The sequence below is a fragment of the Larimichthys crocea genome, chromosome I (genome assembly GCF_000972845.2).
Source record: "Larimichthys crocea isolate SSNF chromosome I, L_crocea_2.0, whole genome shotgun sequence".
Lineage (NCBI taxonomy): Eukaryota > Metazoa > Chordata > Actinopteri > Sciaenidae > Larimichthys > Larimichthys crocea.
Window position 1 is genome coordinate 30820470 of NC_040011.1, and position 12510 is coordinate 30832979.

At 44.8% G+C, this 12510-nt stretch overlaps 1 pseudogene; it reads right to left on the bottom strand.

Moving 5' to 3' along the window:
• Positions 1-12062, bottom strand: part of LOC113746607 (uncharacterized) — a 34477-nt pseudogene extending 22415 nt beyond the window's left edge.
• Positions 12063-12510: the final 448 nt, after the last annotated feature.

Sequence of the window (12510 nt, forward strand, 5' to 3'; positions counted from 1 at the left end):
ACTTACTCGGGCTGCCAACTCTCACTGTGAGACCCACGCAATTAACACTTCACATACTTTCACGCCATGCGTCCTTTAGACTAACAGGTTTGTAATTTCTCGCTTCTTTCTTGATGGTCTGAATAACTCACTGCTGCACAGGGCTGATGTTTGGTTGTGAGTGATGAATTATGAATTTGTTTTGACTTAGATAGACTTATGTTGTAGACAAATTTATTTCCATATATGCTGCTGCTTAGAGTAATCTTATGTCAAACACTGCCCTCTGTTTCTCACTTTCTCTGCTTCCATCAACGTTAGTTTTGTGATTTTTGGTTATTTAAGACTCTCGACTTACAGAGAAGGGAACAATCAAGGTACAGTGCGATAAGAAAGTGTTAGTGCAACAATAAGTGCTATGACAATTCTTAAATGGGTAGCTTTCTCATGTCCAGTTGTAGGTAGTGCCAGGAGAGGAGGTCCTCTCTGAAGAGCTGGAGGTCTTCAGGAGGTTTTTAAAGGTAGAGAGGGACGCCCCTGATCTGGTAGAAACTGGTAGTGCGTTCCACCAAGGGGGAACGACAAATGAAAAAAGTTTGGATTGAACAGGTGGCAGAGCCAGGCGTCGCTCATTGGAGGAGCGAAGTGGTTGTGAGGTAACATATGCCTGTACAAGAGCGTTGAAGTAGGTAGGTGCAGTACCGGAGACAACTTTGTATGCGAGCACTAGCGTTTTGAATTTAATGCGGGCTGCAACAGGTAGCCAGTGGAGCTCAAAGAGCAGCGGGGTGACATGTGACCTATTAGGTTGGTTGTAGAACAGGTGCGCCACCGCATTCTGGATCATCTGAAGAAGTTTCACTGTGGAGGCTGGGAGGCCCGTCAGGAGAGCATTACAGTAGTCTAGTCTTGAAATGACCACAGCTTGTGTCAGGAGTTGAAATGACCACAGCTTGTGTCAGGAGTTGAGTGGCGTGTTGCGTTAATTAAGGTCTGATTTTTCTGATGTTGGAAAGTGCAAAGCGGCATGACAACCGAGGCAACATGATTGTAAAAGGTTAGTTGGTCATCAATCATAACCCCTGAGTTTCTCACCACCGTAGTGGGGGCAAGACATAGTGAGTCAGTTTTGATGTTGATGGTGTATAGTAGGTTCGGCTGGGAGGACCAGCAGTTCAGTTTTTGAGAGGTTCAGCTGGAGGTGATGTGCCTTCATCCATGTGGCGATGTCTGAGAGGCAACACGTGCAGAGACTGAGGGGTCCTTAGGAGGAAATGATAGATACAGCTGAGTGTCATCTGCATAGCAGTGATAGGAAAATCCATGTGAGCGGATAATTGGACCCAAGGAGGTGGTGTAGATAGCAAATAGAAGGAGCCCCAGCACTGAGCCCTGGGGTACCCCTGTAGTGAGGTGATGTGAAGTGGACAACTGTCCAAACCAGGATACACTGAATGAGCAAAGCCAGAGATGCCCATGTTTGAGAGAATAGAGAGGATGATGTGATGGTTAACTGTGTCAAAGGCAGCTGATAAGTCAAGTAGAATGAGGACAGAAGACTGTGCTACTGCTCTTGCTTCTTTTAAGGCTTCTGTCACAGACAACCAAGCAGTTTCAGTCGAGTAACCACTCTTGAAACCGGATTGATTCAGATCAAGAAGATTGTTCTGAAGGAGGAATTCTGAGAGTTGCTTAGCGACCACCAGTTCAATAGTTTTGGATAAAAAAGGAAGAAGTGAGACAGGACAATAGTTCTCGACCTGAGCAGGGTTGAGAGAGGGTTTCTTCAGTAGAGCCGTTACTCGAGCTGCTTTGAATGCAGCGGGAAAAGTGCCAGAGGTCAGTGACTCATTTATCTTGGGCTAATGGGCTAATGGATTGGAAGGTTTGTTGGTATAGGGTCCAACGAGCATGTAGTAGGACAGCTACACGTCAACAGTTTGGATACCTCACTCTCAGAGAGGGGTGTAAAGCCAGAAAAAGTGCAAGCAACTGTGCTAGGTGGCAAAGTGCAGCAGCTGATTTTGTGGCGCCCAGTCTAGTAGGACTGCTACATGTCACAGTGTTAGGAGTTGGGTTGGTCAGAGAATTGGCTGCTGATTTTTGCCACTTTGCCTGTAAATAATGATGCAAAGGTATCAGCGCTAGGGCTTGTAGGAGGAGGAGGATGTGGAGTAGTGATTTGAAGGTGGAGAAAAGTTTCCGCGTGTCAGTGACACTGGACTTTGTCGTTGTAAAAAGCAGTCTTTGCAGCACTGACGCTGGTTGAAAAAGAGGATAGAAGTGTCTGGTAGCCTTTGAAGTCATTGGCTAGTTTGGATTTGAGCCATTTTCTTTCGGCAGCTCTGAGTTTGGTGTGTAGTGATCGAAGGGTATTATCCAACCATGGGTGAGATTGGTTTGGTCGAGCAGGCCTCGTAGATAAAGGACACAGCTTGTTCAGACATGAGTTCAGAGTAGAGCAGAGTGACTCAGTGGCATCTTTAACCTCCAAAGTCGAGAATGTGCTGAATGGTGGTAGAGCAGAGGTAACATAGAGGAGAATAGAGGAGAAGTAAGTTGGAGATAAGTTACAAGTTATAATAAGGTTGCGGCGGAACGTAACCATTGATGGAGGAGCAGAGGGTTGCTCTGACAAAGTGACATTAAACTAGATTAAAAAAGGTGATCTGATAGGTGGAGAGGCGTTACCACTAGTGCATCTGTGGCATAGTTTCAGGTGAGAATCGAGTCAAGGTTTTTACCAGTTTTGTAAGTAGGAGGACTGTGGACGAGCTGGAGGTCAAAGCAATGAATTAATGACATAAAGTTATCAGAGTCTGGACTGTCTAAGTGGATGTTCATGTTGCCCAGGACAAGCAAGCAAGTCATGATCAGGTATGAATGACAGCACGGTATCTAGCTCGTCTGTAAAGCCACCCATTTGGCCTGGTGGACGGTAAATGACAACAACGTAGGCCTTAACAGGGGCCATTACTATAATGGCATGGTATTCAAAAGTGTCATAGTTGGTGTGATGTAACAGTGGAGTGAATTTCCATTTGTTGGAAATTAGCAGGCCAGTCCCTCCTCCTCGACCAGAAGGACAGGGATTGTGGGATAGGCACCCTCTCCCACAATCCCTGTCCTTCTGGTTAATTAGTGGAGAGTGCAGCTGGGGTGGTTGTGTTCTCTGATTTGATCTAAGTCTCAGTGAGAGCAAGGAGCTCCAGAGAAACGTGGTTGGTGTATGCAGTAATAAAATCGTTTTTGTTAACTGTGGATTGACAGTTCCATAAGCCCATGGAAAAGGAGGCAACAGTGTGTGAGGACTGTTTCAGTGGCCGGGGGTTAGTTAGATTTCTGTATCTTTTGATAAAATGTTTTCTGTGTGGACCGGAGACAACAACAGGTATGGAGTGGCACATACTGTAACACTCTAAGAGTGTGGAGGAAATAGAACTGGTTCCCTTTGCTCGACGGCTGAACGCAATCGATGACACTTACACTGACGCTTCAGCATCCACCCGTTTTATAGTTTCATTGGATTAAACATGGCTGTTCTCACGTTTAGGCTGATTGCGACCAGCGTAGATCGCCCTCTCCCGTTGCCGTGAATGGTTTTTCAATTGAGGTGCAAATTACTCACACCTGAGTGTTCTGATCACCCGTAGATGACCAAAACTCGCAGCTCTTATTGTTCACTTGCCCTCAGTTGTTTACAACACACAGTTTAATTCTGAATGTTTTCAGAATTCATAAGGATTCAGATCTAGACTGCCCCAGAAATATTCAGAGATATTCAGACCAAGGACTTTAGTGTGCAACATGTGTGGACTAACAACTCTGGTCACCTGTGGTTTAGGAGGTAGAGCAGGTCGTCCACTAATCAGATGATCGGCGGTTCGATCCCCGGCTCCTGCGGTCTGCATGTCAAAGTGTCCTTGGGCAAGATACTGAACCCCAAATTGCTCCTGAAGGCTGTGCCATCAGTGTGTGAATGGTTAGCTCCTCAAACTGATGAACAGTTGGCACCTTGCATGGCAGCTAATGCCATCAGTGTGTGAATGGGTGAATGAGATATGTAGTGTAAAAGCACCTTGAGTGTTCGGAAGACTAGAATGACACTCTATACGTGCAGCCCATTTAGCATTTAAATATCATCATTACCATTAGCTTACCATTGGTTAATAACTTAATTTAGCTGGCATGGTGTCAGAAGATGAGCTGCATTTGTCGTCTTCAGCCTAAATATTCAATAATTCAACCCCATTTTCCAAAGATAGTCACAACTCACACTGTATAAAATGTAAACAAACAAAATGGGATGATGTGCAAAACACTGAAATCACATTTAATTTAAAATACCACAAAGGTTTTCAGCTGCTCAACAGTTCAGGTCTCTTTTGTCATAATTTACTTTTCATATTGAGCCAAACATTTTCAATCGGTGACAAGACTGGGCTGCAGACCAGCCACTGTAGAACCTGGACTCTTTGACTATAGAGTCTGTTCGAGGTTTCTGATGATTAAAAGGAAGTTTTTCCTTGCCACTGTCGCCAAGTGCTTGCTCATGGTGGAACTGTTGGTCTCTGTAAATAATATTATAAAGAGTACAGTCTAGACCTGCTCTGCATGACAAGTGTCATGAGATAACTTTAGTTATGATTTGGCACTATGTAAATAAAATTGAATTGAATTGAGTTTAATAGAGCCATGCTGTTTGACAGACTTGTCAGTGGAGTCACAGGACAGTTTTTACAGTCTTTTGTTCCCACTGTACAACTTTTTAAAATGTATGGCTGTCATCAATTTCAAAATTTCATTTTTTTTCAGTTATATTTATTTATCTTCTTTTATGTTTTACACAGCAGGACAACGTTTTTGGAAGTGGGGCGGTATGTGTGAAAGTACCTCTGACATAATTGATGTGAAAATATGACAAATCCAAATAAAAGAGTTCAACTCTTTCCATCTTTTTTGTTAGGCTGGCTTTAAGAAAGTCTAATTTGTTTATTTTCTGGACTAAATGATCCTGCAGGATCCACACTCTATAATCAATGTGTTCATTTACTTTTCACACAAAATTACTGTATGGACTGTGTACATGTGGCACCTCACCACAGTGGCCCTTTAACGGTTGATCCAGCAAAGCACAACAGAGCTTGAAGAGCTTGAATATTAGTTCTGTTAGTACTGCTAGTATTTTTCAGTGGTACTCCCTTCAACAAAATGGACAAAATCAAACTTAATTTTATTTTATTTATTTTGCCACCCTCTGCTGACATTAAAGCTCTGTTGTACTCTATTCTATTTCTTGTTTGTTTTTTTAATTATATTTATTAAATAAAAAATAAAAAATTATTATTATACGATTGCTATTTATAATATTAACATTAGTCTGAACACTGGAGTTCTTTCACACCTTCCTGCCCATTAAAGGTCATTTTACTTTCTCTAACTCTAGTTGCATTTCTTTTTTTATCTGTAGGGATACATTCAAGAACACGATAACAGCAGGAAACAACAGATAAATTATAAGCCTACTTTTCCCACCCGAGTTCGATGGGACACATACATACACGCAGACCAGATAACATTGGTGGTTGTGAAGAGCCATCAGCATCTGTCACCAAAATGGAGAACAATACATCTGGAATGCCAATATTTAATTTCCCATCATGTGTATATGGGCCATGTATGCATTATGGGACAGCAAATGTGTGTTTCACCAAATTTTCACAAACTGACACAAAGCAAACCAGGTCCAAGGCGATGGTGTCTGTGTGGGGGGTCAGTAGGAGCTCAGGTTGACCCAGGTTTACCTGAACTTGCTTGTATGTTTTTTTCTTTGAAGTTACCCAGCTTGGTGAAAGTGCAGACATGAACATGAACATGAACTATTGCATTGCTATTGTAATAGCACAATCAGTGAATACTGCAGTCTGAAACATCTGGAGACTTGATCTCCAAACATCTAGAAATCATTTCAGAAAAACGCCAAAGATGATTTCCTCTGAACAGATCAGTCTTTGTCTCTTATTGTCTCTTTTGTTTATAACCTGTAATATGGCCAAGTGCTCTGTTTTCGTTTGTGCACTCTGCCAACAATGGCTATCCTCTCCAAACTTTAGAAAGCAGGGATGCAGTGAGTTGATAAGGCAGCCATTTCCTTATCAGATAAGAGATAAAAGTGTGGACAGAGGCTGGACTGTTAATTACAGCATTGATTCAACAGGACTTTAGTTACCACTGGCAGAGTGGCTGGAGTCTGGTTAACACGGGCCGCTTCATATATCCTCACACAGCTTGAGCAGTCTGCAGGCCACAGTCATGACAGTAGAGGACAAGGACAGACCAAGAGGCACTGGTAAGCGGCCACAATCAGATCAAACACACAAACAAGCACATGTGTGTGCAGACACATACTCAAATTAGAAGCACAGTGAAATGCACTGCAATTAATCAGGAGAGAGGTCAGTGGAATGATAAGAGCAGTAACAAGTGTTGGAGGCTGCAGGTTCACATCAGGGTCTTTTCTTCTGGCTCATCTGTTCAGAAGACTAAAATATTTTTTACAAATATGGGATGGCTGGACTGTGGACAGCTTTCATTTCTTTAGGTACCCTTTAAAATGATACACAGTTAATGGATTATTAGTTCACTTCCTATGTAACTTATTATATAATTGAATACTTCAAGCACCACAAATTTAATTCCCACCAGTCCACAGAGACTGCAGTGATATACAACACGTGAAATATATACTGTCACTGTCAGACAACTAACAGGCTATTTCTGATGTGTGGTGCAACTGTTGACAGGCCCCATGAACATCATATGGTCCCTGCAGATAGATTGCACACGGTTTATCATAGAGGGGAAAGAACTCTGAATACAGAGAAGTGAGTTAAAGAGGTGATACGCTGCTGGTTTACAGTAAAAGACGTGAGAGAGGAACTTTTCTATTACTTGGACAGAAACCACAGAACAAATTATGTAACTTCAACATAATGCACTCTCCATATACAAATAAATAAACTATATTATAATTACTTACAATAATAAAATTTCCATGTGGACATGGTTATTGTCTTTTAACCACTGCCTTATCCCAGTTAACTGATATGCTCCTATTTCCCAGAAGACCATGAATGTAACATGAGGTAGAAGGATACATTATGACCAGGACAGAATGATAAAATACTGAGAGCAGGCGGCCAACAGGTAAAGAGCCTTGATGTTAAAAAGCCATTTTGTCACCACACAAAAAAAAAATCATCCGTTGAGAAGAAAAAAAAACCTTCATCACAAAAAGAATATAAGTAAATGGAGGTATGGTGTCCAGGAAGGCCAAAACTCATTTCTGTGGAGGAATTCATGAGACATTCAGTGTTTTTAATGGCTGTTTTTTAAACTCTGTGTAAAACTTTATGCAGGACAGCTCTCCAACTACTCTGATATTACATCCAGTATGTGATGTCATAGGCATAGATGTGGGTATGGGTGGAAACGTCCCTACTAATATTTTTACTCACATCGCCAGCTCACCTCCTGACTGCCATGTTGCCTGAGCTGTAAGTTTGATGAGCTCAGTGGAGGGAGGATGCTTGGAGTAGAATAAAAGCATGCACATTTAGATAGATAGATATACTTTATTTATCCCAAGCTGGGAAATTAGAGTGCAGCAGCAGCTTTCCACACAGTGATGATAGACAACAACTTAAGAATAATAATATACATATACATAATAAAATATCAAAATAGCAATAGTAAATAAAATATATTGTACAGAAGTATATACAGCAGTTTGGCAGTGTTGATTTAGTGCAAAAGAAAGAAAGGAAAAAAGTGCAGTGACTGTAAATTATGATGTGAGTTTTTAGCTGTTATTATACAGTGTGATGGCATATGGCAGGAAGGATTTCCTGTACCTGTCCCTTCGACAGCTGTCTGTCCACTGTGTGATGGAGAGGGTGCTGCTCATTGTCCATGATGGATAAATAAGTTTATTCAGTGTCCTCCTCTCCACCACAGTCTCAAGAGACTCAAGTCTCAGTCCAAAAACAGAGCCAGCCTTCTTGATGATCTTATCAAGTCTGTTGGTGTCGCTGGCTCTGATGCTGCTGCCCCAACAAACAACAGCAAAGAAGATGGCACTGGCAACAACAGACTGGTAGAAGATCTCCAACATCTTGCTGCACACGTTGAAGGATCTCAGCTTCCTCAGGAAGTAGAGTCTGCTCATCCCTTTCTTGTACACAGCCTGTGTGTTAGATTTCCAGTCCAGTCTGTTGTCGATCACCACTCCGAGGTATTTGTAGTCCTCCACCACCTCCCCTCTGATCCTTAGTGGCTGTGAAGGCGTCTTCTTTCTCCTGAAGTCGATCACCATCTCTCTGGTCTTGTTGATGTTCAGCCTCAGGTGGTTCTGTTCGGACCACTCTATAAATCTGTCTATCAGTGTCCTGTACTCCCCCTCTTCTCTATCTACTATACACCCCAGAATACAGCTGAGTCATCAGAGAACTTCTGCAGGTGACATGACTCAGAGTTGTACTTAAAGTCAGTGGTGTATAAGGTGAATAGGAAGGGAGAAAGTACAGTCCCCTGTGGAGCTCCTGTATCACTGACCACCACATCAGACAGCCCTGTATCACTGACCACCACATCAGACAGCCCACTGCCCAGACGGACATCCCATCACCCGCAGCTTCTCACCCAGTAGCAGAGGCTGAATGGTGTTGAAAGCACTGGAGAAATCAAAGAATGTGATCCTCACTGTGCCTCCCCCACCATCCAGATGCACATGAGATGTAAGGCGATTGTAGTCAGCTGGGTCGGATGGCCTCGGCTTCTTGGGGACTGGAACCAGGCAGGACGTCTTCCACAGCATCGGAACTTTCTCCTGACTTAGGCTCAGGTTGAACAGGTGTCTCAGTACAGGAGCTGGTTAGCACAGGTCTTTAGGATCCGAGGTGTGATGCCATCAGGGCCGTAGTCACCATTGGGTGGTTGATGCTGGTGTACTCAAGGGGGGAGGGGAGGAGGAGGAGAAGGAGGGGGGGCAGATAGAGAGGTGATGTGCAGGAGAATGCTGGGGGGTGTTTTTAGCCGTGCTGTGGCGTCATATGCATCACGGGCGTTGGCATAGAGAAGATCCAGCATTTTATTTTCTCTGGTGGGGCAGACAACATACTGATTTTTTTGCAGTTTGTAGCTTAGTGTGCTAAGCTCAGTTCTTGATGTTCGGCCAGTCTTGGTTTCTGGCCGAACATCAAGAAAAAGGGAGACTCTCCTGTTGACTGGTGAGGAGTCGCGTTATAACAATAGAGGACATGAGGTAAACACACATGCCAGTCCCTCTTCCGAGACACGGGCGGAGTACACAGCAAGTTGTGGAGTGTCCGATTGAAGCGCTTACACTGACCATTTCCCTCAGGATGGTATGGGGTGGTTCGTGATTTCACAATCCCATATAAGTTACACAACTGCTGGATAAGGGAGCTTTCAAAATTACGGCCCAGGTCAGAATGTAAACGAGCGGGGACACCGAACTTGTAGAACCATTCAGACCAAACTCTGGCCACAGTGGCAGCTCACTGGTCCAGAGTAGGGACAGCTACAGTGTACTTACAAAAAATGTCAGTAAGCACCAAAACATTTTGTACACCATTCTGAGCCGGCTCCAGAGTAGTGTAGTCGATAGCAAGGATTTCGTTAGGGCGGGACGCCAAGAGATGCCCCATAGAGCTGTGCGTTTTTGGGTGCACATCTTTGGCCACTTGACACCGCTCGCATTTCTGACACCACTGAGCCACATCAGAGGACATACCAGGCCAGTAACAGCGGGACCAAAGGAGTGCCAGTGTTTGTTCCACCCCCTGGTGACCAGGGGAAACATAGCCTCAGTGCCATCAGGTTGAAACACCTTTCGATACAGGACACTGTCCCTCTCAAGTAGGCGGTCCCACTAATGCAGCAGAACCAGCGTGGACTGCGAGAGCTGTGCCCGCTCCTCACAACTGGGATGCTGCTTCTTCCCCCAAAAAGCCAACAGCTCCTGTATCACAGGGTCAGTCTGCTGAGAAAGACTAAGTTCAGGGAAAGTTTGTTGTGGCCAGGCTGCAATTGCAGCTTGACTGGCCTCTGTCTTTCCCAACCCCAAAGCTTGCTGTAACGGCTTTGGCATTGCGGTGCCTGGAAGCATTGCCTGGGGATCCTGGGGACCCGATGGATGCTGACGAGAGAGAGCATCAGCATTGGTCTTACTCTTCCCTGATCCATACTTTAACTCAAAATCAAAAGAGGCTAGTTGGGCAGCCCACCTCTGCTCAGTAGCAGCCAGCTTGGCAGAAGACAAATGGCTGAGGGGGTTGTTGTCAGTATACACAACACATTTATTACCCAACAAGTACTCTGAATTTTTCAGTCATGGCCCACTTAAGGGCCAAAAACTCATCATGGAACTGTAGTTTACCATGTTCCTCTCGGTGGGTCGCAGGCCCCTGCTGGCGTAGGCTATTGGCCTCACCTTGCCTGCCTGAGCCTGAGAAAGGACCACACCCAAGCCACTATAGCTGGCATCAACCTCAAGAACGAATGGAAAAGTGAAGTCTGCATACGCTAACACTGTGGTGAGCTTAGCTTTCAGTGTTTCAAAGCTCTGGTTATACTCATCAGTCCAACACCTGGAAAACTGCTGATCGATCTTACAGGTCTTAGTGCCACCAGACTCAGCCACAGCCCTATGCAGAGGAACTGCCAGCTTGGAAAACCCGTCCACAAACCAACAATAGTAACTGGCGAAACTGAGGAGAGATCGAAGCTTGTTCCACAGTAGAGGAAAACACAACAATATCATCGAGATATAGCAATAACGACTGACACTGCTGGTCATCAAAGAAAGCAGTCTTTGGCCTGTTGGCCTCAGTAAAGGGCACCTGGTTATAACCACTGGCCAAGTCCAGAGTTGAGAACCAGCAAGCACCAGACAATGCATCCAAAGACTCCTCTATACAGGGCAGAGGAAAGGCATCTTGTCGGGTCTTACTATTGAGCTGTTGATAGTCAACACACGCGCATGCTACCATCTTCCTTACGTACCAACACAATAGGGGACACATAGGGGCCACTACTTCATGGATTACTTGGGATGAGAGCAGCTGGTTGATGTGCTTCTTCACAACCTCATACTCTGAGGGTGGGATGCTCCTATAGTGCTGCTTCACTGGAGGGTCATCAATCAAAGGGATGTCATGAGAGATTAGATTAGTACAACCTAGATCTGTGTCATTAACGGAGAAAACTGAAGAGTAATGTTCCAGCAAGGACCTCACCAGACCCTGTTCCTCTGCAGACAACAATGAAAAATCCACACTCCGCACCTGCACACTAGGAGAAGCTGACTAGGAAGACACGGTGGCTACACCTGATGGCACCTCAGTCACTCCCGAAGGAAGGCTGACCACATTCACCAAATCCAGTGTGCCGACAACAGTGCGGGGGTACAAAACAACATCGTTGCAGCCAACATTAATGACGGGTATGTAAGCTGTGCCCCTGATGACATGAACTAAAGAAGGGGAAGCAAGCAGTCCAGCAGGCAAACCAACCTCTAAAGGCTCAAACAGTACCATACAGTGGCCAACAGTACTGCTCAGAACATGTGGCAGTCACAATTTTCATCACACCGCCAGGAATCTGCCAACCCCTCTTAGTGCCTGCACGACAGGCTTGGGAGCCTCCGAGATACAAACGTGGGAAAACAAAGCTCCGCCATATTGGCCGAAGAGCTCCTGGTAGCACTTACGAATCACCTTCATCCCTAAGACACCAGGCACTTGAGAAGGCACACCACTCAGGGGGTCCCTCACCACTAAGACACCACATCGGGGCATCAATTTACCACAAAGTTGCACGTCAAGCTCCAAATACCCGAGGTAAGGGATAGTCAAACCATTGGCAGCTCTAAGCTCCAACCAATGGCAAGAACAAAGACGCTCCTGGCCCCAAGGCTCAAGATGCCGGTGGAAAAAGCTCTCAGAAATTGTAGACACCATGGAGCCGGTGTCTACCAGACAAAGAACCTTCATGCCACCCATGTCCACATCCAAATGCAGGCAAGAGGAGATCAATCTGGAAGCATCCAAGTTCCGTGAAGCAGCTTGTGAGCCAGTAGCGGCCCCAACCAAACTGTGGCTCTGCAGTTCGGTGGGCACTAGTTTTTCGACACCGGAGGGGAGCTAGACTGCCTGCCAGAAGTCAAATTTATTGTTATGTATTGTTTTTTTGTTGTTGTTGTTTTTTATAGCTTTGTTGTAAAGCAATTTGGGTACCGTGTGGCTATTGTAAAGGGCTATATAAATAAACTTGATTTGATTTGAAATGGGGTCGTGACGGAAACTGTGAACGAGAAGAACCATGCCCCCTATCATACTCACGTGCAAAGTGTCCTGGCTCATTACAACGCCTGCAAAGTAAGGGACCAGGCCATGGTGGATGACCGTATTGGTTAGAGTTCTGCAGCTGAGCAATGCTTCCCATGAGCTG